This window comes from Delphinapterus leucas, unplaced genomic scaffold, assembly GCF_059928025.1.
Source record: "Delphinapterus leucas isolate spDelLeu-1000000601 "Yukka" unplaced genomic scaffold, BTC_Dleu_Yukka2 spDelLeu_asBTCV2_sq25, whole genome shotgun sequence".
Lineage (NCBI taxonomy): Eukaryota > Metazoa > Chordata > Mammalia > Artiodactyla > Monodontidae > Delphinapterus > Delphinapterus leucas.
The window spans coordinates 4215137-4241917 of NW_028322234.1; the positions used below are offsets into that span (position 1 = coordinate 4215137).

General features: G+C 37.3%; 1 long non-coding RNA gene across 4 annotated transcripts in view; it reads left to right on the plus strand.

Annotated features, from left to right (window-relative positions):
- The window catches only part of LOC149744048 (uncharacterized), a 79431-nt gene that overhangs the window by 14436 nt on the left and 38214 nt on the right, over positions 1–26781 (plus strand). The gene's annotated exons all lie outside the window — the stretch shown is intronic.

Genomic DNA, 26781 nt, shown 5'->3' on the forward strand with positions numbered 1-26781 from the left:
AATTTCCCAGAAAAATTCTGGACTCTCATGTGAAATACCCAGAATCAATTTTGCCAGTACAATTATGAATTCAAATGTCAAATGATTCATTTCATACCTCAGCCCCAAGAACATTGCATCCTCCTAGTGGAAGGGAGAATTTCTAATGATCAGTCTTTGAGCTTCCACAAGCCATTTAGTAAAATTTTAGACACTTTGTGTACAACAGAATTAGTTTGTCAATAATGAAAGATATCATTGAGTGTTTCTAAGCAAATTCATACATTGCCTCTATTCTCAGAAGTGTATACTTCAGTGACTAAGGTTCTGAGAGATTGTAATTCATTAATTCTTAGAGGAAACTTACTTGAAGTTATATTCTAAAACTGTCTTTTAAAAAAGATTAGCTCATGACTCATAAATTGGAGTGGTTCATTTTTTGTCTTGTCAAGGAAGAAGAAAACGTACTTCACTGACAAGGAAAAAGAAACATTGCATCTTTGGCAAAGGTGCAGTTTAAATATTTAGAAAATTGTGATTCATAAGTCAAAAAAGGTAACGATATAATATCATTTCCAGAGCTGTATCTGTGCAAGCACTTTTTGTACTCATATAACATTAATTGATTTTAAGGTATCATTTGTATAAGTTATTATTAACATTGAAAATATAAATCATGAAGATTAAATGACACAATTAATTTACAAAAAATAAGTTCACCTAACGTTTATTTTGTAAGACTTTTTAAAAAATATTATGCCAGGCCTGGCAAACTTTAACAAATATTTTAATTTCTTATAAATCATTTTTTGAATGTGACTATTTTAGAGGAATTATAGATGAAAACAGAGTTTTGGTTGACAAATTGAAAACTTCACAAAGAAAGAAGCATAGATTTATTGATTGATATAGCTAATATGTTTATGGCATCTGTGAGAGCCACGTATACAGGTAGATTGTGAGATGGGTTGATGATTACCAATTTTGTTCTGACGTTATGAAAATAAAAACTCAAATGTTACACAAAACTTATTCTTTGAGTTGGGGTGGATGGTTATTGAAAAAGAATAATGAGATGCTTTCTATTTTGGGGATTTCAGTAGCTGGGTGGACACTGTTGTCCTGACCTGAAATAGGAAAGACTTATGGTGAGGGGGAAGGTCTTGGGGCTGGGGTAAGAATGGATAGTTCTGTTTGTAACAAACTTACTTCTAGAATTCACATTTTATTGTAGATGTGTTTTTACTTGCATGCAGTAGAGGGTGACTGTAGTCTTCCTGGGACTTGAGCCTTTATTTCTGTTATATCAGTCTCAGGTTCAGTTGTTTGTTTAGCAGTCATGTGTGGAAAAGAAAGATGTATTGCATGGAAAACTATGCATCTTCCTTAGATTACCATCTGTAAAATGCTTACTTTAAAAACCTTAGTTGAACTTACTTTTATCCATACTGGGTTGACATTTTTGGTATATTTTTAACAGTTCTAAGACAAAATATTTCACTTGTCATTGAGAGATTATACACTAGACTTGGGGAAACGTGGGGGCTATCCTGATGAGGCCTCTCATTTACATTTCCTCATTTGTGAAAGAGAAAGTATTTAGTTTCTGGAAACTTGGGGTTGCCTCCCCCCTCTTTATGTTAGACTACATTTTGAATTGGCCTTAGAGTTCCTTCAAATAAAGCAACAAGCAATAAATGGATATTTTCATACTTCTATAAGCTCTCTTCTTGAAGGAGAGATCCCTTGTAGTATTCACCATTTTAGCTCCAGAACCTACATTGTTGATGGTTGAGGGTAGATCTCATAGAGGTGTCTTTGCCTTACTGGGGAGTCTTTGTATGGCTTATAGGGTACAATTCTAAGGTCAAAAGGAAAGTGATTGACTCTATCCCTAACATTTCTCAAGGACCCGTGATGATAGAGAATCACAACTCTCTTCCCACATTTGGTACCCTAAGAGGTAGATTTCTGTTTATTCTGTATAAGAAATATTTTTATTTATTACTTTATTTTATTTTATTTTTTTTTTGCGGTACACGGCCTCTCACTGTTGTGGCCTCTCCCGTTGCGGAGCACAGGCTCTGGACGCGCAGGCCCAGTGGCCATGGCTCACGGGCCCAGCTGCTCCGCGGCGTATGGGATCCTCCTGGACCGGAGCACGAACCCGTGTCTCCTGCATCGGCAGGCGGACTCTCATCCACTGCAGCACCAGGGAAGCCCAAGAAATATTTTGAAAAGAAGCAAACATCATTTCTAATCAAAGAGATGTTTTTCAAAGGAGTTCTTCAAAATGTACATGTTCTTTTCCTTTGGGATAGTACATAAGACCTACCTTCTGGAAAGGTACACACATATCAAATCATGTGCTTCTTCCTTAAAAGGAAAAATTCATGTTTGGTCAACCCTCTTTACTTCCCATAAGGAAAAATTAACTCATTTCTTAGAGTGTCCAGAGAGTCTCAAGCTCATAATGAGTATTTTATGGAAATTTTCTCATAATTGAAGATTAATGTTTAGTTTATGATTTTATTTCAATAATCTCTACCATATTTATTTTTAACCCATTGCACAAATAGGGGTAACATAAGTTGACTAAAGCAGTATAACAAAGATTTTATGTTTGATGGACTTGGGAAGAGGGAGGAATAAGAAGTTTTTACACCCTTTTTCTCACTTGTTCCCAGCAGTGATCTCAAGTTTCAGGACAGTCTGGATGGCAAATAGGCAAATAGAGAAAAGTATGCTTTGTTTCTGTGGCAGTCTCAGAGCCAATGACTTCTCTGGGAGAGAGGTAGCTTATCCAGCCTAAAATTTTGAGACTGAAAACTTGGAGGGAAGCTGGTCCAAGATTTCTGCAGGATAAAACCCTTGGTGCTACTGCCAGAATAGAATAGATGTCTGGTTTGTGATATTAGTTATCTATTACATTCTTGGAAAGGCTAAATATCAGCTTCCCTGGTACCCAGCAAATGGCGATAGGTCAATTACTGCTGCTCTAAATGAATATTTTTAAGCAACTTTTTTCCCTTGGCATTATTTAAAGCATAAGTGTTTAGATTTATTTATTTATTTTTCGCCAGCGTATACATGTCAATCCCAGTCGCCCAATTCATCACACCACCACCCCCACACCCCCGCTGCTTTCCCCCCTTGATGTCCATACGTTTGTTCTCTACATCTTTGTCTCAGCTTCTGCCCTGCAAACCAGTTCAAGTCTACCATTTTTCTAGGTTCCACATATATGCATTAATATACGATATTTGTTTTTCTCTTTCTGACTTACGTCACTCTGTATGACACTCTCTAGATCATCCATGTCTCAACAAATGACCCAATTACGTTCCATTTTATGGCTGAGTAATATATATGTGCCACATCTTCTTTATCCATTCGTCTGTCGATGGGCATTTAGGTTGCTTCCATGACCTGCCTATTGTAAATAGAGCTGCAATGAACATTGGGGTACATGTGTCTTTTTGAATAATGGTTTTCTCTGGGTATATGCCCGGTAGTGGGACTGCTGCATCATATGGTAATTCTATTTTTAGTTTTTTAAGGAACCTCCATACTGTCCTCCATAGTGGCTGTATCAATTTACATTCCCACCAAAAGTGCAAGAGGGTTCCCTTTTCTCCACACCCTCTCCAGCATTTGTCGTTTGTAGATTTTCTGATGCTGCCCATTCTAACTGGTGTGAGGTGATACCTCATTGTAGTTTTAATTTGCATTTCTCTAATAATTAGTGATGTTGAGAAGCTTTTCATGTGCTTCTTAGCCATGTGTATGTCTTCTTTAGAGAAATGTCTATTTAGGTCTTCTGCCCATTTTTGGATTGGGTTGTTTGTTTTTTTAATATTGAGCTGCATGAGCTGTTTATATATTTTGGAGATTAATCCTTTGTCCGTTGATTTGTTTGCAAATATTTTCTCCCGTTCTGACGGTTGTCTTTTCGTCTTGTTTATGGTTTCCTTTGCTGGGCAAAAGCATTTAAGTTTCATTAGGTCCCATTTGTTTATTTATTTTTTTAATTTCCATTACTCTAGGAGGTGGATCAAAAAAGATCTTGCTGTCAAAGAATGTTCTTCCTATGTTTTCCTCTAAGAGTTTTATAGTGTGTAGTCTTACATTTAGGTCTCTAATCCATTTTGAGTTTTTTTGTGTGTATGGTGTTAGGGAGTGTTCTAATTTCATTCTTTTACATGTAGCGGTCCAGTTTCCCCAGCACCGCTTATTGAAGAGACTGTCTTTTCTCCATTGTATATCCTTGTCTCCTTTGTCATAGATTAGTTTACCAATCTAGGAACATGGGTTTATCTCTGGGCTTTCTATCCTGTTCCATTGATCTATATTTCTGTTTTTGTGCCAGTACCATATTGTCTTGATTACTGTAGGTTTGTAGTATTGTCTGAAGTCAGGGAGTCTGTTTCTTCCAGCTCCGTTTTTTTCCCTCAAGACTGCTTTGGCTATTCGGGGTTCTTTGTGTCTCCATACAAATTTTAAGATTTTTTGTTCTAGTTCTGTAAAAAATGCCATTGGTAATTTGATAGGGATTGCATTGAATCTGTAGATTGCTTTGGGTAGATAGTCATTTTCACAATATTGATTCTTCCAATCCAAGTACAGGGTATATCTCTCCATCTGTTGGTATCATCTTTAATTTCTTTCATCAGTGTCTTATAGTTTTCTGCATACAGGTCTTTCCTCTCCCTAAGTAGGTTTATTCCTAGATATTTTATTCTTTTTGTTGCAATGGTAAATGGGAGTGTTTCCTTAATTTCTCTTTCAGATTTTTCATCATTAGTATATAGGAATGCAAGAGATTTCTGTGCATTAATTTTGTATCCTGCGACTTTACCAAATTCATTGATTACCTCTAGTAGTTTTCTGGTGGCATCTTTAGGATTCTCTATGTATAGTATCATGTCGTCTGTAAACAGTGACAGTGTTACTTCTTCTTTTCCAATTTGTATTCCTTTTATTTCTTTTTCTTCTCTGATTGCTGTGGCTAAAACTTCCAAAACTATGTTGAATAATAGTGGTGAGAGTGGACACCATTGGCTTGTTCCTGATCTTACTGGAAATGCTTTCAGTTTTTCACCATTGAGAATGATGTTTGCTGTGGGTTTGCCATATACGGCCTTTATTATGTTGAGGTAGGTTCCCTCTATGCCCACTTTCTGGAGAGTTTTTATCATAAATGGGTGTTGAATTTTGTCAAAAGATTTTTCTGCATCTATTGAGATGATCATATGGTTTTTCTTCTCAGTGTGTTAATATGGTGTATCACATTGATTTATTTGCGTATATTGAAGTATCCTTGCATCCCTGAGATAAATCCCACTTGGTCATGGTGTATGATCCTTTTAATGTGTTGTTGGATTCTGTTTGCTAGTATTTTGTTGAGGAGTTTTGCATCTATATTCATCAGTGATATTGGTCTGTAATTTTCTTTGTTTGTAGTATCTTTGTCCGGTTTTGGTATCAGGGTGATGGTGGCCTCATAGAATGAGTTTGGGAGTATTCCTTCCTCCACAATTTTTTGCAAGAGTTTGAGAAGGACGGGTGTTAGCTCTTCTCTAAATGTTTGATAGAATTCACCTGTGAAGCCATCTGGTCCTGGACTTTTGTTTTTTGGAAGATTTTTAATCACAGTTTCAATTTCATTACTTGTGATTGGTCTGTTCATATTTTCTATATGGTTCAGTCTTGGAAGCTTATACCTTTCTAAGAATTTGTCCATTTCTTCCAGGTTGCCCATTTTATTGGCATAGAGTTGCTTGTAGTAGTCTCTTAGGATGCTTTGTATTTCTGCAGTGTCTGTTGTAACTTCTCCTTTTTCATTTCTAATTTTATTGATCTGAGTCCTCTCCCTCTTTTTCTTGATGAGTCTGGCTAATGGTTTATCAATTTTGTTTATCTTCTCAAAGAACCAGCTTTTAGTTTTATTGATCTTTGCTATTGTTTTGTCTCTATTTCATTTATTTCTGCTCTGATCTTTATGATTTCTTTCCTTCTGCTAACTTTGGGTTTTGTTTGTTCTTCTTTCTGTAGTTCCTTTAGGTGTAAGGTTAGATTGTTTATTTGAGATTTTTCTTGTTACTTGAGGTAGGCTTGTATAGATATAAACTTCACTTTTAGAACTGCTTTTGCTGCATCCGATAGGTTTTGGATCATCTCGTTTTCATTGTCATTTGTGTCTAGGTATTTTTTGATTTCCTCTTTGATTTCTTCAGTGATCTCTTATTTAGTAACGTATTGTTTAACTTCCATGTGTCTGTTTTTCCCTGGAATTCATTTCTAATCTCATAGCATTGTGGTTAGAAAAGATGCTTGATATGATTTCAATTTTCTTCACTTTACTGAGACTTGATATGTGACCCAAGATGTGATCTATCCTGGAGAAGGTTCCATGTGCACTTGAGAAGAAAGTGTAATCTGCTGTTTTTGGATGGAACATCCTATAAATATCAATTAAATCTATCTTGTCTATTGTGTCATTTAAAGCTTCTGTTTCCTTATTTATTTTCATTTTGGATGATCTGTCCATTGGTGTAAGTGAGGTGTTAAAGTCCCCCACTAGTGTGTTACTGTTGATTTCCTCTTTTATGGCTGTTAGCAGTTGCCTTATGTATTGCGGTGCTCCTTTGTTGGGTGCATATATATTTATAATTGTTGTATCTTCCTCTTAGATTGATCCCTTGATCATTAGGTAGTGTCCTTCCTTGTCTCTTGTAACATTCTCTATTTTAAAGTCTATTTTATCTGATATGAGTATTGCTACTCCAGCTTTCTTTTGATTTCCATTTGCATGGAATATCTTTTCCATCCCCTCACTTTCAGTCTGTATGTGTCCCTATGTCTGAGTGGGTCTCTTGTAGACAACATATGTATGGGTCTTGTTTTTGTATCCATTCAGCAAGCCTGTGTGTTTCAGTTGGAGCATTTAATCCATTCACGTTTAAGGTAATTATCAATATGTATGTTCCTATGACCATTTTCTTAATTGTTTTAGGTTTGTTTTTGTAGGTCCTTTTCTTCTCTTGTGTTTCCCACTTAGAGAAGTTCCTGTAGCATTTGTTGGAGAGCTGGTTTTGTGGTGCTGAATTCTCTTGGCTTTTGCTTGTCTGTAAAGCTTTTGATTTCTCCATTGAATCTGAATTAGATCCTTGCCGGGTAGAGTAATCTTGGTTGTAGGTTCTTCCCTTTCATCACTTTAAGTATATCATGTCATTCCCTTGTGGCTTGTAGAGTTTCTGATGAGAAATCAGATGTTCACCTTATGGGAGTTCCCTTGTATGTTATTTGTTGTTTTTCCCTTGTTGCTTTCAGTAAGTTTTCTATGTCTTTAATTTTTGCCAATTTGATTACTATGTGTCTCAGCGTGTTTCTCCTTGGGTTTATCCTGTATGGGACTCTCTGCTCTTCCTGGACTTGGGTGGCTATTTCCTTTCCTATGTTAGGGAAGTGTTCGACTATAATCTCTTCAAATATTTTCTCGGGTCCTTTCTGTCTCTCTTCTCCTTCTGGGACCCCTATAATGCGAGTGTTGTTGCATTTAATGTTGTCCCAGAGGTATCTTAGGCTGTCTTCATTTCTTTTCATTCTTTTTTCTTTATTCTGTTCCGCAGCAGTGAATTCCACCATTCGGTCTTCCAGGTCACTTATCCATTCTTCTGCCTCGGTTATTCTGCTATTGATTCCTTCTAGTGTAGTTTGCATTTCAGTTATTGTATTGTTCATCTCTGTTTGTTTGTTCTTTAATTCTTTTAGGTTTTTGTTAAACATTTCTTGCATCTTCTCAATCTTTGCCTCCATTTTCTTTCCAAGGTCCTGGATCATCTTCACTATCATTATTCTGAATTCTTTTTGTGGAAGGTTGCCTATCTCTACTTCATTTAGTTTTTTTTTCTGGGGTTTTAACTTGTTCCTTCATCTGGTACATAGCCCTCTGCCTTTTCATCTTGTCTCTCTTTCTGTGAATGTGGTTTTTTTCCCATAGGCTGCAGGATTGTAGTTCTTGCTTCTGCTGTGTGCCCTCTGGTGGGTGAGGCTATCTGAGTGGCTTGTGCTAGTTTCCTGATGGGAGGGACTGGTGGTGGGTAGAGCTGGCTGTTGCTCTGGTGGGCAGAGCTCAGTAAAACTTTAATCTGCTTTTCTGCTGATGGGTGTGGCTGGGTTCCCTCCCTGTTGGTTGTTTGGCCTGAGGCAACCCAACACTGGAGCCCACCTGGACTCTTTGGTGGGGCTAATGGCAGACTCTGGGAGGGCTCACGCCAAGGAGTACTTCTGCTGCCAGTGTCCTTCTCCTCACGGTGAGCCGCAGCCACCCCATGCCTCTGCAGGAGAGCCCCCAACACTAGCAGGTAGGTCTGGTTCAGTCTCCTCTGGGGTCACTGCTCCTTCCCCTGGGTCCCGATGTGCACACTACTTTGTGTGTGCCCTCCAAGAGTGGAGCCTCTGTTTCCCCCAGTCCTGTCGAAGTCCTCTAATCAAATCCCGCTAGCCTTCAAAATCTGATTCTCTAGGAATTTCTCCTCCCATTGCTGGACCCCCAGGTTGGGAAGCCTGACATGGGGCTCAGAACCTTCACTCCATTGGGTGGACTTTTGTGGTATAGTTCTCCAGTTTGTGAGTCATCCACCCATCAGTTATGGGGTTTGATTTTATTGTGATTGCACCCCTCCTACCATCTCATTGTGGTTTCTCCTTTATCTGTGGTAGTGGCGTATCCTTTTTGGTCAGTTCCAGTGTCTTCCTGTCGACGATTGTTCAGCAATTAGTTGTGATTCTGGTGTTCTGGCAAGAGGGAGTCCTGATCCCTTACTTGAAACACCTATCTTTCCAAAGATTATGACAAGAAGAAGGTTCAAATAAATAATAACGTTTCTTCACTTTAATGATAACTTAGAAACTCCACTTCCTTTTGCACCACCCTGGTCTCGCAGCTCCCGCCCCTGCTCCTCGGACCAGGTCCCCTATTTATTTTTTTAATACATCTTATTTGGAGTATAATTGCTTTACAATGCTATGTTAGTTTCTGTTGTACAACAAAGTGAATCAGCCATATGCATACATATATCCCCACATCCCCTCCCTCTTGAGTCTCCCTCCCACCCTCCCTGTCCCACCCCTCTAGGTCTTCGAAAAGCACTGAGCTGATCTCCCTGTGCTATGTGGCTGCTTCCCACTAGCTATCTATTTTACATTTGGTAGTGTATATATGTCCATGCCACGCTCTCACTTCATCCCAGCTTACCCTTCTCCCTCCCCATGTCCTCAAGTCCATTCACTATGTCTGCATTTTTACTCCTGCCCAGCCACTAGGTTCATCAGTACCATTTTTTTTTTTAGATTCCATATATATGTGTTAGCATACGATATTTGTTTTTCTCTTTCTGACTTACTTCACTCTGTATGACAGACTCTAGGTCTATCCTCCTCAATACAAATAACTCAATTTCATTTCTTTTCATGGCTGAGTAATATTCCATTGAATATATGTGCCACATCTTCTTTATCCATTCATCTGTCAGTGGACATTTAGGTTGCTTACATGTCCTGGCTATTATAAATAGTGCTGCAATGAATATTGTGGTACATATCTCCTTTTGAATTATGGTTTTCTCAGGGTATATGCCCAATAGTGGGATTGCTGGGTCATATGGTAGTTCTAATTTTAGTTTTTTAAGGAAACTCCATACTCTTGTCCATAGTGGTTGTATCAATTTATATTCCCACCAACAGTGTAGGAGGGTTCCCTTTGCACCGCACCCTTTCCAGCATTTATTGTTTCTAGATACTTTGATGGTGGCCATTCTGACTGGTGTGAGGTGATACCTCATTGTAGTTTTGATTTGCATTTCTCTAATAATTAGTGATATTGAGCATCTTTTCATGTGCCTCTTGGCTATCTGTATGTCTTCTTTGGTGAAATGTCTATTTAGGTCTTCCACCCATTTTTTAATTGAGTTGTTTGTTTTTCGATATTGATCTCCATGAGCTGTTTGTATATTTTGGAGATTAATCATTTAGATTTATAACTAGAACCAAATATATACTTAAGGACAACTTGTAAATATGAAAAATAATGATTTTGACTATGTATCCTAAATATAGAAATTACCTAATGAATATATTTAAAAGTAATTTTAATCTTCATAACAGTGATGTGGCCCAGGGTTATTTTTGGCAAGGAGAAAATTAGACAACGAGTTGTATACAAAGAGTATTGAAGAAATTGTAGAATATCAGTTTTTCCTTTAAGATCGGTATACTTTTAATCAGCTTGTGTTAGCATAGGAGAGAGAGACCCCCAAAAAAGTAAAGAATAATTATCAAAAGTATATATACCTAGTCTTCAAATTTCAACTGGATTGAGAAAACTTATATTCTTCTAATAATTTCCCAAATGGCAACTCCAAAAGTTTTTGGAAAATCCCAGTGTATTATAGGCACAATTATTTTTCAGAGTAAATTAAATCTAGAAACCTTGGCTTATTAAACCCAGACTTTTCAGATTTTGTAACCTGTTATTTTACTGATTTTTTGGAGCAGGGGAAATAGAAAGACTCTCATACCAAAATTCACCAAAATTTCTTGACCAGCTAAACTGGTATTGAAAGTAAAATCATGCATTTTTAGAAGTATTTTTTTAATCTTTAAAAAACAGTTTCAATGGAACTTCACTATTATTTAAAGAAGAAAAACATCAGTATGATTTTTGGCATTATTTTCAAATTTGGATTTATGAAACTGTTTAGCAATGCTGTGAAACAAATTCTTTTTACTCTATTTTTTTGAAAAATATCTTTTAAATAACAAATCGAAAATTTTTTGGCTGGAATTTGTTGCTATAATTCCATAAAAGGACATCAGTTGATCATGCTTTTCTTCTGAGGTTGGGGAAATTTTACCTCTTCTACTTTATACTCCTGCGATAGGAGCATTTAACATTTAAATGCTCTTTTAACTGATCTGGCATATTACAGGTTACAGGGTATGAGAGGAAAATTAAGTTTACATATATACCATATATAAAGCAGATTTTCATTAATAATACATATTTATTTCAAAAGTAATAGTAATGGTAATAGTAAGTAATAATAAAGAATGGATGATCAGACAAGAGTATGATAACCATGAAGCAATCTCAAAATGATTTTCTGGTAAATAATATGGTTTGACGTATGAGAAGTGGTATGTGTTGAAACATGAAATTCTTCAAGCATTCTTTGATGATGATAGCATTCCTTAGGAATTTTTAAAAAATATTTTATGTACACCAAAAATACCAGTTTCATATTTTATCACTGTTAGAAAAAAAGGCTTTCCAGTAGTTTTCCTTTGGGTTGTAATTTTTTCCAGGGGCAGAAACTATGACAGATTATCCATTTCCACAAAAGTGAAGCTAGTCCACCATTCTGTGTTCAATCAAAGATACAGTTCATCTATAAATTGTTGTCATTGTGTGTTTCATGTAGAGAAAGAAACTAGTATGTCATAAATGCGCTGCAGTTATTTTCCATTTCTTGTTTCAGCAGCAATAAAAGGAGAGAGAGAGTTACACATTTATTTACTTGTCAGACTGGACAAAGTTCTTCAGAAAGAAAAATCGTATGCTACCTTAACCACTTTAGCAATTTTTGCAATCCAAAAGGAAAAAAAAAAGATTGATTTCTGTTTAACCTGTTTTTTTTTTTTATTCTGTGGGTAACACTATTTTTTTTTTCCTAGACATTTCTCTCCCTCAAAATTAAGGGGCTATTTTAGAACCATTTTACAGTGTTTCTTGAAAAACTAAAGTTCTCTAGGAGACTGTCTGTTCTGTACTTGAATATGTAAGTACTAACCATGTCTGAAGGTATTGAGATAATAGATACATTCTGTTTACGTGCTTTGTAGTGAGTTATTGTTCTTAAGCCTGTAAGATGCAGCTACAAAGAAGATGTAAATGGAGAATTCACTCAATAAGCCAGAAAGAGTGTTACCAAACTAGACCTTTGGGTCCACTTGCCCACACACAGTAAAGCCAAGCTCTTGTGAAGGAAAGTGCAGTCTTTATTGAAAGGCCAAGTAAGGACCTGAACTCTCCCATGGATTTCAGGGAACGGTTTTTAAAGGCAAGATGAGGGAGATAGTTGCAGGGTGCCTGGTAAGCTCCTGCATAATTCTCTGATTGGTTGATGGTGAGATAACAGGATGGCGACAAGGGATTAACATCATCAGTCCTCAGGCCCCAGCTGGTCTGGGACCTACGTGCTTATAGTCATCATGCAGTTAGCTTCTTCTGTCTAGTGGGGGTTTTAGTATATGCAAAACAACTCAAGAGTATGTGTCAGATGCTGTTATCTATGTCCTTCAGGGAGGAACTAAAGATTCTGTGACTGTAAATTGTTACCATTTCTCCTGGTCCAACTACTATTTTTTGTTACTACGTGTTCACATTCTTTCAATCATTAATTCTTGAGCCAGCCTTTTATGACTCAGTGGAGGCCTGGGGGAATAAATATTTTCTAAAAACAAGAGGCAGGCGGAGGACATGTGGCCGGGGTGGGGGTGGTGGGGACGTTTGTCCTGGGAAGGCCCCACAAGGTCCTGCTCAGTTATAAGAAGAGAGAGAATTCTCTTTTTAGGCATTTATTAAGTATAACACTGTGTTCACTTTTTTAAATCTAATAATTGGCATCATTTGGAGAATAATACACTAATTCTAGAGGCAGAACAAAGAAAAGGTACATTGCCTCCCTTTTAAAATATTTACTTCTCTGATTAAGTAAAATCCAAAGAAAAACACAATGTAGATATGGGATACAATATCTTTCATAACCAGCAATGGTGATAAGACTTTCCAAAGAAGGATTCATCTACTTCAGTGAAGCTCCATGAGCCTATTGGGAAGAGCCCTTTTCTGCAACTTGCATTTTTAGATATTTTTAACATCCTATGGAGTGTGGGTTCCTGGTGTTATCATATGTCAGGCCTTATTAATCAGACCATTTTATACAGATTGCCATCTGCAAACACATCTGTAACTGGGTCAACGTTGTTCTGATTAAATTACCATGACTATTTTTCTTTCTTTGTCTTTCCTTTTTAAACACGGGATGTGAAGCCTCAGATTCATACTAACGTAACATTTATCATCCATATGTGCCAATTTTCTTCTTTGAGGCAAAGCATGACAAATCATTTAAGTGTTCACATTAGGAGTGCTAATCCTCTATGTCAGGAGTAGTCAAACTATAATCTGTCAGCCAAATGAAGGCTGCAGTTTATTTTTCTATAACCTGTAGGCTAAGAATTGTTTTTACATTTTTACAAGGTCGTTACCCCCCAAAAAAAAGAATCTGTGATGGCGACCTTGTGCCATGCAAAGTGTAAAATATTTACTATCTGGCCATTTAAGAAAAAAAAATTGGCAGATCCCTGTTATATCTGACGGCATTTATATATGCAAACATACAAAATGTTCCTCTTTTGTTAAATCTCTCATTTTCAGCTCTGACATTTTTTCCTTAGGCTTGCAGCCTATTACCCTTCTCTTGTTTCATATGCCATAAGCACTAGAGAAGAGTGTGTTGTTGCTCATGTGTGTAATCAAATGAATTTAAATACAATTAACAGGGCTTGCCTCGTGGCACAGTGGTTGAGAGTCTGCCTGTTGATGCAGAGGACACGGGTTCATGCCCCGGTCTGGGAAGATCCCACATGCCACGGAGTGGCTGGGCCCGTGAGCCATGGCCACTGAGCCTGTGCGTCTGGAGCCTGTGCTCCGCAACGGGAGAGGCCACAACAGTGAGAGGCCCGTGTACCGCAAAACAAAATAATAATAATACAATTAACATATGTCCTTTGTTTTTCACCCCTCTAGTGATGTAGTTAATTTAGTAATATTTGATTTATTTCATTCATTTTACCCAGAAAATATTAATAAACTATATATGTGTACAGCAAATAAGGTACAACCCCTGACCTCACATGCTTATAGTTTGTGAAGACAGAAAATTAAATAGGCATCACAATCCCTTATCAAAATATTCAGTACTACTATATAACGTAGAGCAGGTCATAGTAGAGAGACAAAATCAAATGGTGAATATTATGGAAGGCATTTGGAGAACTTGAACTCTGCATTCAGAAGGCCTACTTGAAATTGTCCAAATGTAGGAGAAATATAGGGAGAGGAAGTTTATGTAAGGTTCCAGGGTTGTAGAGAAATGGTCCATTCTAGAGTGAAAACGACACAGTGCATGATTGGAAAGCTGGACATTTATAACCAAATTTCTAGCTTCATAGAGCCATAAACAGGGACAATGTGATTTTCCCAATATTTTCAAGAAAAAGTAAATAATTTTCTAGTAGTTGTAGCTTCTTATTGACTTAAAAAATAAAGAAAAGAGAAAGATGGTGATAAAACATATATTTTCATGACAGCAAATCCTTAGACCTTTTGAGAAACCCGTTTAACTAGAAAGCAATTGTTCCATTAGAAAATAAAGCTCACTGGCAGTGTCATTTGGAACGTATAAGCAGTGTCAGTTTTCTTCTCTTAGGGAGTAAATGGTCAGCCATGCAGGTGTTATCAGCAGTAACGAGGCACTTCAGACTAGGGGATGTAGAGACTGAAGAGTGTGGTTTCATTTTATTTTCTCCAGTACATACAATCTTATTAACTTGAAAATTAAAGCTAAATAGTTGGTTTCCCATTGCTTACTCTTAGCTGTGCTGTAGCCACTAGCCAAATATGACTATTAAAATTCAATTAACTTAAATTGATTTGAAAACTCAGTTTCTTAGTCACACCAGCCACACTTCAGATGCTCAACAGCTACATGTGGCTAGTGGCTACTGTATTGGGCAATGGAGATTTGGACATTTCCATCATCATAGAGTGTTATCTTGGAAAGGACTGGCAGTTGCATTAATTAGAGTAAAGTCATTTCTGTTAAGTTCTCTAAATAGATGTTATTTGTCATATACCCATTCAGACAAGTTTTTCTTTTGTTATTGTACTTAAAGGGTTCAATCTTTGAATTTCAGTTCTTTTTGTCTTAGCTAGATATGAATTCCTTCAAAGTTTTCTTCTTCACATGGGATCCACAACATACAAAGCATTTGCAACCATATTTACTTCTCAATACTTAGATATTAAATGTTTTCATTGGAAGTTAACATAAGAAAAGAAAACATATGAAGTTAACATAAAGAAAACATATGAAGTTAACATAAAGAAAACATATGAAGTTAACATAAACAAAAGCGCCTATAGCTCAGTAAATCATCTCAAAGTGAACCCATACATGGACCCTAACTAAAGTCAAGAAACAGAATATCCTTTGCTATAATTGTATTTATTGAGTAATTAATGTTTTTGAAAGAGTAGATTTTTAGGTTCTTTCTGTTTTTTTAATGTGATTAAATTTAAAGCTTCACTGAGTAAATTTTGGTTTATTCAAGAAATAGACAGTTTTTTAATTATCAGTTTTTCTCTTATTTTCTTCCTTCATGATGCTCATAATGTTGGCCTCCTTTGTTAATTATATTAATTCTCACCTCCTTAGCCATAGTTTAGAGATGTATATGGAGCTGAGGGGAGTGTAGACAAAGGCCAAATAATAAAATATTGAAGTTATCATATTCTACAGTTTAATTCTTTGACTGTTGGTTTTTACTAGCATTCCATATTCTGAAAATCTGAAAAACACATATTCTGAAAAACACATCTAAATGATACAACCACATACTAAGTGAGAATGGCCAGATATATTATTAATTTTTTTAGAGTAACCTTTTCTTTGAAGTATAACAGTCATGCAGAAATGTAATCCAACATCAGAGACGTTGAATGTCATTAAAAATATTCTTCCACAATTTAAAAAGCTGCAAGGTACTCCATCCCACAGATGTACCATGATTTAGCTTTCTAACTCCTGTTGCAGTTTTCTGGCTTTTTACCTAGTCGTCTTACCCCTCTTTCCATAATTCTGCAAAAATGAATTCATCTGTGTTTCATATCTTTGTGCCAATTTCCAATTTTTCCTTAGAATAAAATTCCTAGAGGCGGAATTTCTGAGTCAAAAGGCATGTGCATTTTTTGTTTGTTTGTTTGTTTCTTGCGATACACAGGCCTCTCAATGTTGTGGCCTCTCCTGTTGCAGAGCACAGGCTCTGGACGTGCAGGCTCAGCAGCCATGGCTCACGGGCCCAGCCGCTCCGCGGCATGTGGGATCTTCCCGAACTGGGGCACGAACCCGTGTCCCCTGCGTCGGCAGGCGGACTCTCAACCACTGTGCCACCAGGGAAGCCCCCTAATAAACCATATCTAAAATAAAATTTCACTGAATCAGTTTGAGAAGTAGGCCAGTCTTCATTGTAGGTGTTTAACAGCAATGGTAGTTTGATAGTTTGAAGTGAAAATTAATTTCCACAGGTATTCATCACAGTTTTACTTATTATAGATGAAGCATTCTTAATTGAGTATTCATAGACACTTAGGATGAGCTTTAAATTATTTGACTCCCTGAAATAGTATGCAAATCCTGAGGTTGTGTGTATATTGGGATGGTCCATACCTTGATCATATAGATTAATCTACTTAATTTCTAAATTTGTTCTTCCTTCTCTATCCCTGTCACCACTTCCCTAATTCAAGGCATGTCTTACACAAATTGGTTTGTTGTACTTGGGCAGGGGAACATGGCTTGTCCCACTAAAGCCATCTTTTATATAACCATTGGAGAGCTCTAGCAGCTATGGAAAATACATGGTAAAGATGAATATAAGCATTAATTTGATTATCTTGTCAATTCCCTGTAGTGGTTCACATCTGAACTATAACTGGTGAACAAGTTTTGCTGTCATCTGCTCCAGGTGGAAAAGTTCATCCTTTGTCTCTCTTTACTTTGAACTCAGTGTTTTCCAGCTCTTTGGCATGTTCTTTCTTATCCCTGTCCCCCTAGATATCTCTATTAATACTATATAATTTGACTAAGGCATTCCCTTCTTTTCTTCAGGAATCCTTCACAGGCTGTTACTTTTCTTCATGCCTCTCTAACTCATACCTGGGACTATCCCTATCATTATAATTACCATAGCATGTGTGTGCAACTTTAGTGTGTGTGTATATCATGTTTCACTTGACATTGATCTTCTTGAAAGTAGGGCCTATGTTATTAATTTTTATATTCCTGGAGTCAGGCACAAGACCTGGGACACCAAAGGTGCTCAATAAATATATGGCAAATGAGTGAATGAATGAAAATGGATTTTCAGGTCTGCTCATTAATTTAAAATAATTCATTTCAACTAGAACTTGTTTTTATAATATACACACTAAAGACCTGATAATTTTAATTCTAATAATATGACTTCTGAAATTATAATACGTTTAACTTGGTGAACTTTTTATGGTAAGAACATGTAAGTCTCACAGTCATATGTGTCTGGACCCCTTTACACCAGCATTTGAAGAGATCAGAAACGTCATCATTTCACAACTGAGGAATGGGTGGGGGGTGTTAAATTCAGTGGGTAGGTGTGAAGCAGCATGGTATTATATCACCCCAATTTACCAGTACTGTACACCAGGGTCAAAGACATTGGACCGCTTTGATCCTTACATTTCCCCTCTTTAAAGTGAAATAATGATGACCAGTTCACAGAGAGCTCCTTTCATCGTTTTGGTATATTCCCTACCACACTATCTCCAATGTAGTTTTTTGTTTGAATTAATGGGGAAGAAAAGGAAAGGAAAGGAAGAGAGAGAAAAAAAGGAGAGAATGAGTTAAAACTACAAAACTTATAAAAGTAGTAGAATCTAATATTTATTGTTATCTTTTACTGTTTGTGCTTTTTAAGTGTGGTCTTTGGTGACCACATAGTATTCCTTAACGAGAATGCACCATATGTGTTTAACAGCGTCCCCATTTTGGGACAGTAGGAAAGTTTCCATTTTTAGCCACGTACGTGTAATACGGCCTTGAGGGTGGAGCTTTGCCTGTATGTTTGGAATCACTGCCATACTGTTGGCTCTGAGGGATGGAAGGCTCTCCTGTAGATACTCCAAAACTCTGCACCTGTGTGCCTTGCCGCAGCAGTGTGTCGGTCCCTCTTCACCAGCAACTCTCTGACCATCCATTACAGTTGAGAGTAGCCATCTTTCAAGAGAATGGAAACTGTCTCATCCCCCTTCATACACTACTTGGACCTTCTTCTTGTGCTCATGAGGCACTTTTGAGAACTTGACTCTCTCTTGATCCCTTCAAGGGGATCCAGTATGTGTGGTGGCATTTCTGACCTCTGAGAGGGAAACAGCTGTATTTGAAAATATGAAGTTAGTAGATGAGCAAGATGCTCTTTGGGAAAGAAGAAGAACGAACGTTTTCTTTGAGAAGTTGAGCAGTCACTGTAACGTACAGTAGACGATTCATGTCTCTGTGTAAATTGAATTGTGATTATCTTTCCCATACACTCAAAGCCTTATTTATTTTGAGTATATTATATAGATGCTGCTATCCACAGGATGCAGAGAGGATCCTATGTAATGTGTCAGCCTCGACACTGCAATAGAAAGAACTCATTTGCTTACCATGTTATACGTACTGGTCTGCATTTCCCCAGGCTGTGAATTACTCCCTTCCAGGGAATTTCTGCCTTGGAAGGATCATTAACTCTTTGAGGGTACCAGCAAACCAGGTAGCAGATTCACCTTTTGTGAACTAAAATTCTAAATCCAGAAAAGACGATGAGAGTTCTGAAGTCCATCTCCCTATCTTTGTAAGAGGATCATCTCAGTAAGGAATGATTAAGGTTGTGATTTTTAAGGAGGCATTCCTAGATTCAATTCCTTCCTCCATAAGGTTTAAAATTCCTCTATGCCTCAGTTTTCTCATAGGTAAATAATATCTACCATATAGTTTATTATGAGGATTAAATGATAAATAGAACTTAGATACTAATAAGAACTCAATAGGGAATTCCCTGGCAGTCCAATGGTTAGGACTCTGTGCTTCTACTGCAAGGGCCACAGGTTCAATCCCTGGTCTGGGAACTAAGATCCCGCATGCTGTGTGGTGTGGCCAAAAAAAACCAAAAAAACAAAAGAAACCCACAAACTCAATAAAAGCTAGCTATCATATTATTAGTCTTATTATTATTGTCATTATTAATTTGATGAGCTTCAGAAAAAATTGTGCACCTTTCTTCATGCCGTTGAGACCTGACTGTCCCTTTAAAACCTGCTACTCTGAAATAATAACCAACCCCAAGTAAACCTAGTCAGTGGAGAAGAATTACGGCCATTTTCTTTCCTTTTTTTTTTTTAACTTTAACTTTAAAAAAAGAACATTACAGATAACCCCAGTTATACAGATTTTTTCTTGTGTCATTCCATTTAAGCTCTTAGGAGCACAAAGTTTTAGGCCTCTAGTCTCTTAAAGTAGTAAATTGTTTAAGCAAGAAAATAGCTGCATTGATAGGATCCTGATTAGCTTATTGGCATTTGGCTTTGTGGATGCAAATGCTGAGGGAAGATCTAGGATGCAAAGATTTAGGAAAGCGGTGTTTAAGACCAGCTCTGCCTCTTAGCGTTGCGACTGTGGACTACTCAGTGCCTCTCCTTTGCAGATTCTTATCCAAGTTATGGGACTTGGTAATCTCTGAGATACCTAGAAGAGCTAATATCCTGTGATTGATTCAGAAAGTAATCATGCTTTAAAGAATGGGGAATGAATTCTGCTCCCAGTTCCTCAGGTAAACTATTACTATGGTACAATAAATTGTTGGGAAAATTATTCTAATTTTCCTTGCCATTGGATAGATACAGCCATTGAAGCATTTCAGGTGAGAATAGCTTGTCTGGACAGCACCACAAAACCACTGCTGGGCTGGATTAAGTTCCTGACATAACAAGCTGATATAAAAGGTTATCAGAAGTGAGTTAGCCACACAGAGAATTGGCAGGTGTAGCCACTATCAGCAAAGCTTTGTTTGTCAACAGTGTTCCTAAGGGAATCACCTTCTCAGCAATGCCACTGTCCCTGCAAAGTCATTCTCTCTGTAGCTTTGAGAAACTCGCTTCTTGGTACAGCCAAACCCTTTTCTATTCAATGTGTCTGCCATCTTTTGAGAAGAGCTTCCACCATAACGTGTCATGTTCATTTCTGTGACTTCATAGTATTTGGCACTTTCTGGGTCTTGAAACAAACACAGTGTCAGCAAACTCATTTCTTCTTCCAGGAGGAAAGGGCCAAGTTGTTGTTGCCCAGTTGTTGCTGGTGGACAGAGGCTCTGTTTCCAGGTTTTCAGGGTCCTGGTATACCTGTGTTTACCTTGGAAACTAAGACATGCTGGGGTTTTTTGTTTTTATTTTTGTTTTTTAATCAGGGGTATAGTTGCTTTACAATGCTGTGCTAGCTCCTGCGGCACAGTGAAGTGAACCCGCCATATGTATACACATATTCCCCTCCCTTTTGGATTTCCCTCCCATCCAGGTCACCACAGAGCACCAAGTAGAGTTCCCCTTGCTATACAGCACATCCTCACTAGTTTTCTATTTCATGCTGGCTTTATCTCAGAAATCACTCTTATCCCTGCACCTCTTGGTTCACCTGTGAGTGAAGACTAGAAACTTCTCTTTTTATCTGACCTCTTGTTTAAAGAAGAAGAGTATTTTGATGTTCTGTTGACACACTGATTACGGTGGAGTAGTGTCTGCCTCAGCAATTAGGGTTTAGTCAGCACTTAGGGCAGAAACTATGTATAGTAAAAAAATGCCTTTAGAAATCCGTTAAGTTTGACATAAAGTGCAGCGTAAGTAGATTTGTGTACAATTCTATGAAGTAAAATACGTATATGAAAAATACATATCTTCAAACTAGAACCACACTGCACACACTGCAAGCTGATTACTCTGAGAGAGGTTCCAGGGACCGACATACCTTGTAGGCACAGTTAATTTGTGTCTCCCTGTTCACTACCCTCCTGGTTATATTTAGTGCATGGAAGGGCAGGCAGACTCACTCAGGCTACTTAAATTCTTGTTTCTCTCCTTCTCTCTTTATCTCCCTAGATGTGTACAATTAGAATATTATAAGCTAAATACCCAAATGATGTGGCTCCTCTATAGCTAGGGTTAGCTCTGTATTCATAGAGGGGAAAGATGATTTAAAAGATGTTTCAGTAATAGGCTGCTGCAGAGAATCAGTTTAAATTACTTTTTTTTTTTTTGCGGTACTAGGGCCTCTCACTGTTGTGGCCTGTCCCGTTGTGGAGCACAGGCTCCGGATGCGCAAGCTCAGCGGCCATGGCTCACGGGCCCAGCCGCTCCGCGGCATGTGGGATCTTCCCGGACCAGGGCACGAACTCGTGTCCCCTGCATCAGCAGGCGGACTCTCAACCACTGAGCCACCAAGGAAGCCCTAAATTACTTTTTGATGCATCAAAGAGCACTTATTGAGCACCTATGTTACAGACTCAGTGTTTTGTGTGCTCCCTCGAAATGCATATATTGAAACCCTAACCCCCAGTGTGATGGTTGGAGGGCCTTTGGGATGTAGTTAGGTTTAGGGTGATGCCCTCATGATGAGATTCGTGTCCTCATAAGAAGAAGAGACAGGAGAGTCAACTCCCTCCCCACAAGCACACATGGAGGAAAGGCTACCCACAAGCTGGAAGGAGGCCCTCTGTAGCCAGGAATCAGCTCTCACCAGACACTGAATCTGTTGGCACTTTGATCTTGGACTTCCCAGCCTTCAGAACTGTGAGAAATAAATGTCTGTTGTTTAAGACACCTGGCCTGTGGCATTTTGTTATGGCAGGCTGAGCTGACTAAAACAACTTACTGTCCTCTTGATCTAGATTTTTTAAGCCAGGGAAAGAATGCTGTTGCCTGCATGTGAATGTAAACGTGATACATAATAGAGATGACATTACAGATCACTGAAGAAAAAAATGGACTGGTAAATAACTAACCTGGAAGTACTATGTTATCCATATAGAAAAAAAAATCTATACCATTCAAATATAAAAATATCTGTTGCATTTAGGTTAAATACCTAATTATGTAAATAAAATATTAAAATTTTAAAAATAAAATGTAAGATGATTTCTTATAAACTTAAAATAAGAATGAGGTTGTTTAATGAAATATAAAATTCAAACCTTGAATAAAAGAGTTGACACATTGATCCACATAAAAATATCCTGTTCAATAAAAATCACTATAAACAGCCAAGTCACAAACTGGGAGTAGATGTTTGCAACACATGTAAACAATGTAGGATCAATATTTCATATTTATAAAGAATTTCTATAAATTAGCAGGACAGTAACTAATAGGAAAATGGACAAATGAGGATCGAAGCAGGCAATTTCTAGAAGGGACCATACTGGACTGATGGATAAAGAATGGATAAGATGTTCAACTTCACTAGAAATTGGTGAAATATATGAGAAACAAGGAGATCTAGGAAATCGGTAAAATATTTTAAATTCTTACAATACCAAATGTTGGTAAGGGTGTTTAGAAAGGGACATTTTTAGACCCTGTTGTCTTTTGCATAGCTTGATAAGCCTAATTTGCAGAACAATTGTGTAGTATCTAGTAAGTAAAATTGTACCCATTTTTAACCTAGCAGTTCTGTTACTAGCTGTGATTTTAGAAAAACTCCCTAGTATGTGAGCAGGGAAACATATACAGACTTAATTATGGAATCATTTGCATTAAAACATTAAATACAGTACATAATGTTTATTACAAGGTCTTTCTTTTACTTGTTTTTTCATGTATTTATTTATTCAGTTTACATGGTCTATACATAAAATCACTTTAAAACCTCTAAATTATCTCATGTCCATTAAATGGAAACAGTAATGCTAGGCCTGTTTAAATTACAAGAAAAAATCACTCTATACCAACAAAGTGTTTTAAAAAACCAAGGTCAAAGGAAGTAGTCTTGGGAGAGAGGCATTCCTGAGCTGGTGGCTGGATCCCAGGAGCTGCTGGGCGAAAGAAAGAAAAAGATGCTTTCAGACAGGAGTGGTTTGATTAGAGCCCAGTGACACAGCTAAAGGGAATTAATCATAATTACATGTCTCAACATAGTAAACCTCAAATGCAGTGTCAAGAGACAAAAAAAAAAGCATATGCCATGGCAAAAAGACAAAAAGACTAACAGCATTTATCGGGTGTTATTCTATGTTGAGCATATTGTAAATACAGTTTATATAAAGTTTAAAGTAACAGGGAAAATATTGCAAATATTGTTTAGGGAGAAATATTTTGTAAAAGAATAATATGGACAGTAATGATAATCACCAAAGTCATTCGAGGGAGTGCCTGGGAAAGGGCAGGTGGGGGAGGATGTGGGAGATTGAGCAGCAGTTCACAGAAAGCTTTAGCTATATCTCTATATCTGTGAATACCTAGTCCATTAAAAACAAAAAGTTTTGAGGCAAATTTGGCAAACTGAATCTGTGGTGTGGTGAATATATGAATATACATTACTTTTTCCCCTAGGTAAGTTTTAGTCTATTTGAAATATTCTAAATGTTTAGAAATTTTAAAATTGCCCTTGCAGTTATTTTTGCAATGTGTTTAACTTAGCAGCTTTGTGAAATGTATGGCGACACAGGGTAAATTGCCCTATACTTAATATCTCCAGTGGTAACAAGGCATGATTTAGAAATTTCACCCAGAATTCACCTCTGTAAACTCTGCAGTAACGAAGTAGTTAAGTTCAGGACTTCTATATTGATCAGGATTGCTTTGAATATAATTCAAAGATTAGTGCTAGAGGAATACACACCTGTGGGAAGGCAGAGTGAACTAAGAGGACTCAGATCATCTATGGATTCACTGCATATTTACATTTTTATATGTTTACAGTGGAAAAAAGTTAAGTTGCACAATGAAAGCATTAAGAAATATGCTTAAAACTTCCTGCTCAACAAAAAATGCTATAAACAAATTTAGTCAACTCACACACTGATTTTAAAATCATTAAATCTGAAGACATTGCCTCCATTTTCTTGAGTTTAGTTAGGACGCTTCTGGCTGCTTAATATGAATTTTCAGATTTAAATTGGAGTAAAGAGAATGAATGAAGAATATGTATAAAAAATTTATAGGTATCTTTAAAATTTTTTCTATTAGCTTTCTTTGGTTACATTTAGATATCATGCCAAAAAAAAAGCAAGTACTAAGAATGGAAAACAAAGATTTTTCAGCTGAGAGGATTTATGACTTTATTATCAAATATGTAGTCAGTCATTCAAGCAACAGTTAGTTATTGAGTATCTGCTCTGTGCCAGGTACAGTTCGAAGTGCTGAGGAAGGAGCAGAGAACAAAGTAAATGAGAAACCCCTGCCCTCATTTTATTTATGCTCGAAGGAGGAAGGGGTAGAACTTACTTTCTCATCGTCTAGTGCCCATATACAAGGAAACCTACTAAATGGTAATTGAGAATCTTTGTGGTTTTGGGAAGGAAAGGGGTGGGGGGAGTGCACTGAATGGGATTTCTTGGATAACCGTAATTACAGAAGGAAAACACGCACTGGCTTCTCCTATTATATAAATGAGAACGTTTATAGTAATTTTCTGAGAATGGCATTCTCAAATGTTTTAAGTGCAGAAGAAGAATAAATGGTCGAGTCTGCTTTTCAGCTCTGCTATGATTGCCTGTTTTACTCTTTTTCCTTCCCAACTCTACTGAGCTTATTACTTAATTGATGGGTTTTTCGTTTTCTTTTTTTTCCCCTGAAGAGTAAATCATTGTCTTTATTCAGTAAGGAGTTCAAGTGAAATGTAAAGTCCTCTTTTATTCAACTAACTCTTTACTTTCTTGTTAAGACCTCCTGTGTGTGTCAGGCACGGTCCCAGGCTCTGTGTGTTCAGAAATGCACAGCTCCTCCTCCAGGGGGTCTGTGGTCTAACAGGCCAAATGCCAGTGCCAGTTGTCGTGCAGCATGGCAGGTGATCTTAAGGAGGGATAGACATAGTTCTGAGTGAGCAGTCCTGCCTGAGGTTCAGAAGCTGTGTAGCTGGAAGATTTTTTTCATTGTTGGGGCTTCAAAAATGAGTGATGGTTTGCCAGATGTGAAGTGTGAGGTGGACTTCCCAGCAACCTCACAACCCCATGACTCCCGTCAGTCACTCAGTGCATTCATTGCCTCAACGTGCCGTAGCTTCTGTATGTCATTCATTCGGTCATTCATTTATCCGTTGATTTATGCCATCAAATTTAGTATATGTATTATACTCCTTTTGTGGGCCATTTGCTAAGCAGTAGTGAAATGTGTAAGAAAGATGCTGCATTTACCTTCATTTTATATGTCAACACCAATGGCTAGAGTTATTGGCACGTAGGCATTCTAATCCAAAGATTTTTCAATTCAAAATATTGGGTTGGCCAGAAAGTTCCTTTGGGTTTTTTGTAACATCCACGGAAAAACCCGAAGGAACTTTTGGCCAACCCAGTGTGTGAGTTATTATAGTCAGATGGGTAACATGACTTGGTTTTGAATAGAAGTACTTAGTTATATTCTACAGTGGACAAGAGCATTTAGAGGTTATATAATGCATCTGATCATAGTATCGAACCTGATCAGAAAAACAAAGAAAACAGAATTCTTCTGGAGCTTGCTTTATATACTTGTTTCCACACAATCCAAATAATTCCCATTCACTACAATTCTGGGAGAACATAAGAGCACACAGCAATTTTAGGTAGGTTATCTTGTTGGTTCTGACAGCGTCCCTATGGATCATGAATATAGACTCCATGACTTTTCCAGAAACATAGGAATAGTATGTGGTAGAACTCTAACTTGATTGTAGTGTTCACTTCACCATGCCCATGAGAGAACTCTGAAATTCCTAGATGCCTCTCATACTTCTTTTTCTTCTGATATATCTTTTTATAGTTTTAAAGTAACGTTTTTTTCCTTACATAGCTTTCCTTTAACAAGAAGGCAAATATTTTCTTTTTTTTTTTAAGTAAAATAAGTAAAACAGTGGGGTAATGTAGCTACCAATATAAAAATGTTTACATTTCTAAAATATGGTAGATTTAGGGAACTGTGAACATAGCCATTTGTGTGTGTGTGTGTGTGTGTGTGTGTGTGTGTGTGTATAGAAATATAACTTTAATAAATTAGATTTCGTCACAAATGCAAAATTATATTTTTTAACATATTGATATTTCACTTCATCATATGATATAACCACGTGCTGAAAATGAAGATGAATTTGGAATTTCAAAGACACACGCAAAAGTATAATCCATCAATGGTCCTCATTCTTCTTGGTGAATCCTTCCCTTTTAGGATATTTCCTTTCACTGAAATGACTGGACATAAGGCATGTCAATGCAAAACATAAGTGAACAATTTAGAGAAGCTAAATTTTACCAGGGGAATAGATGGGAAGTAGAGATTAAGGAAGCAGGGAGCCATTGAAAAATGTTGGGTGGAATTGAGAGGGGCTTAATGTAGCTTAAGGGAGATGGGCTTTCAAGAGAGCTCCGAAGTCGGACGAGTGGAAACAAGAAAGTGATAGAGAGCTATAAGGAAGGGTCAGCAACTGTTTAGTAACTGTGCGCCTCTGCAAGACCCCAGTGCCTGGTGTTGTGGACTCAGTGGAGTTCTCAAGATTCTTGAGGTCTGGAAAAACATGTTCTCATCAGATGAGAAGAAAAGATCTAAAAAAGATAAAGCAAGTCTGAGAGGTGGAGTAGAAATTGAAATTTAGGACTATTGTTGTCAGTGGCACACTATGAGCAACTTTTAAAAGGCTTGTTAGG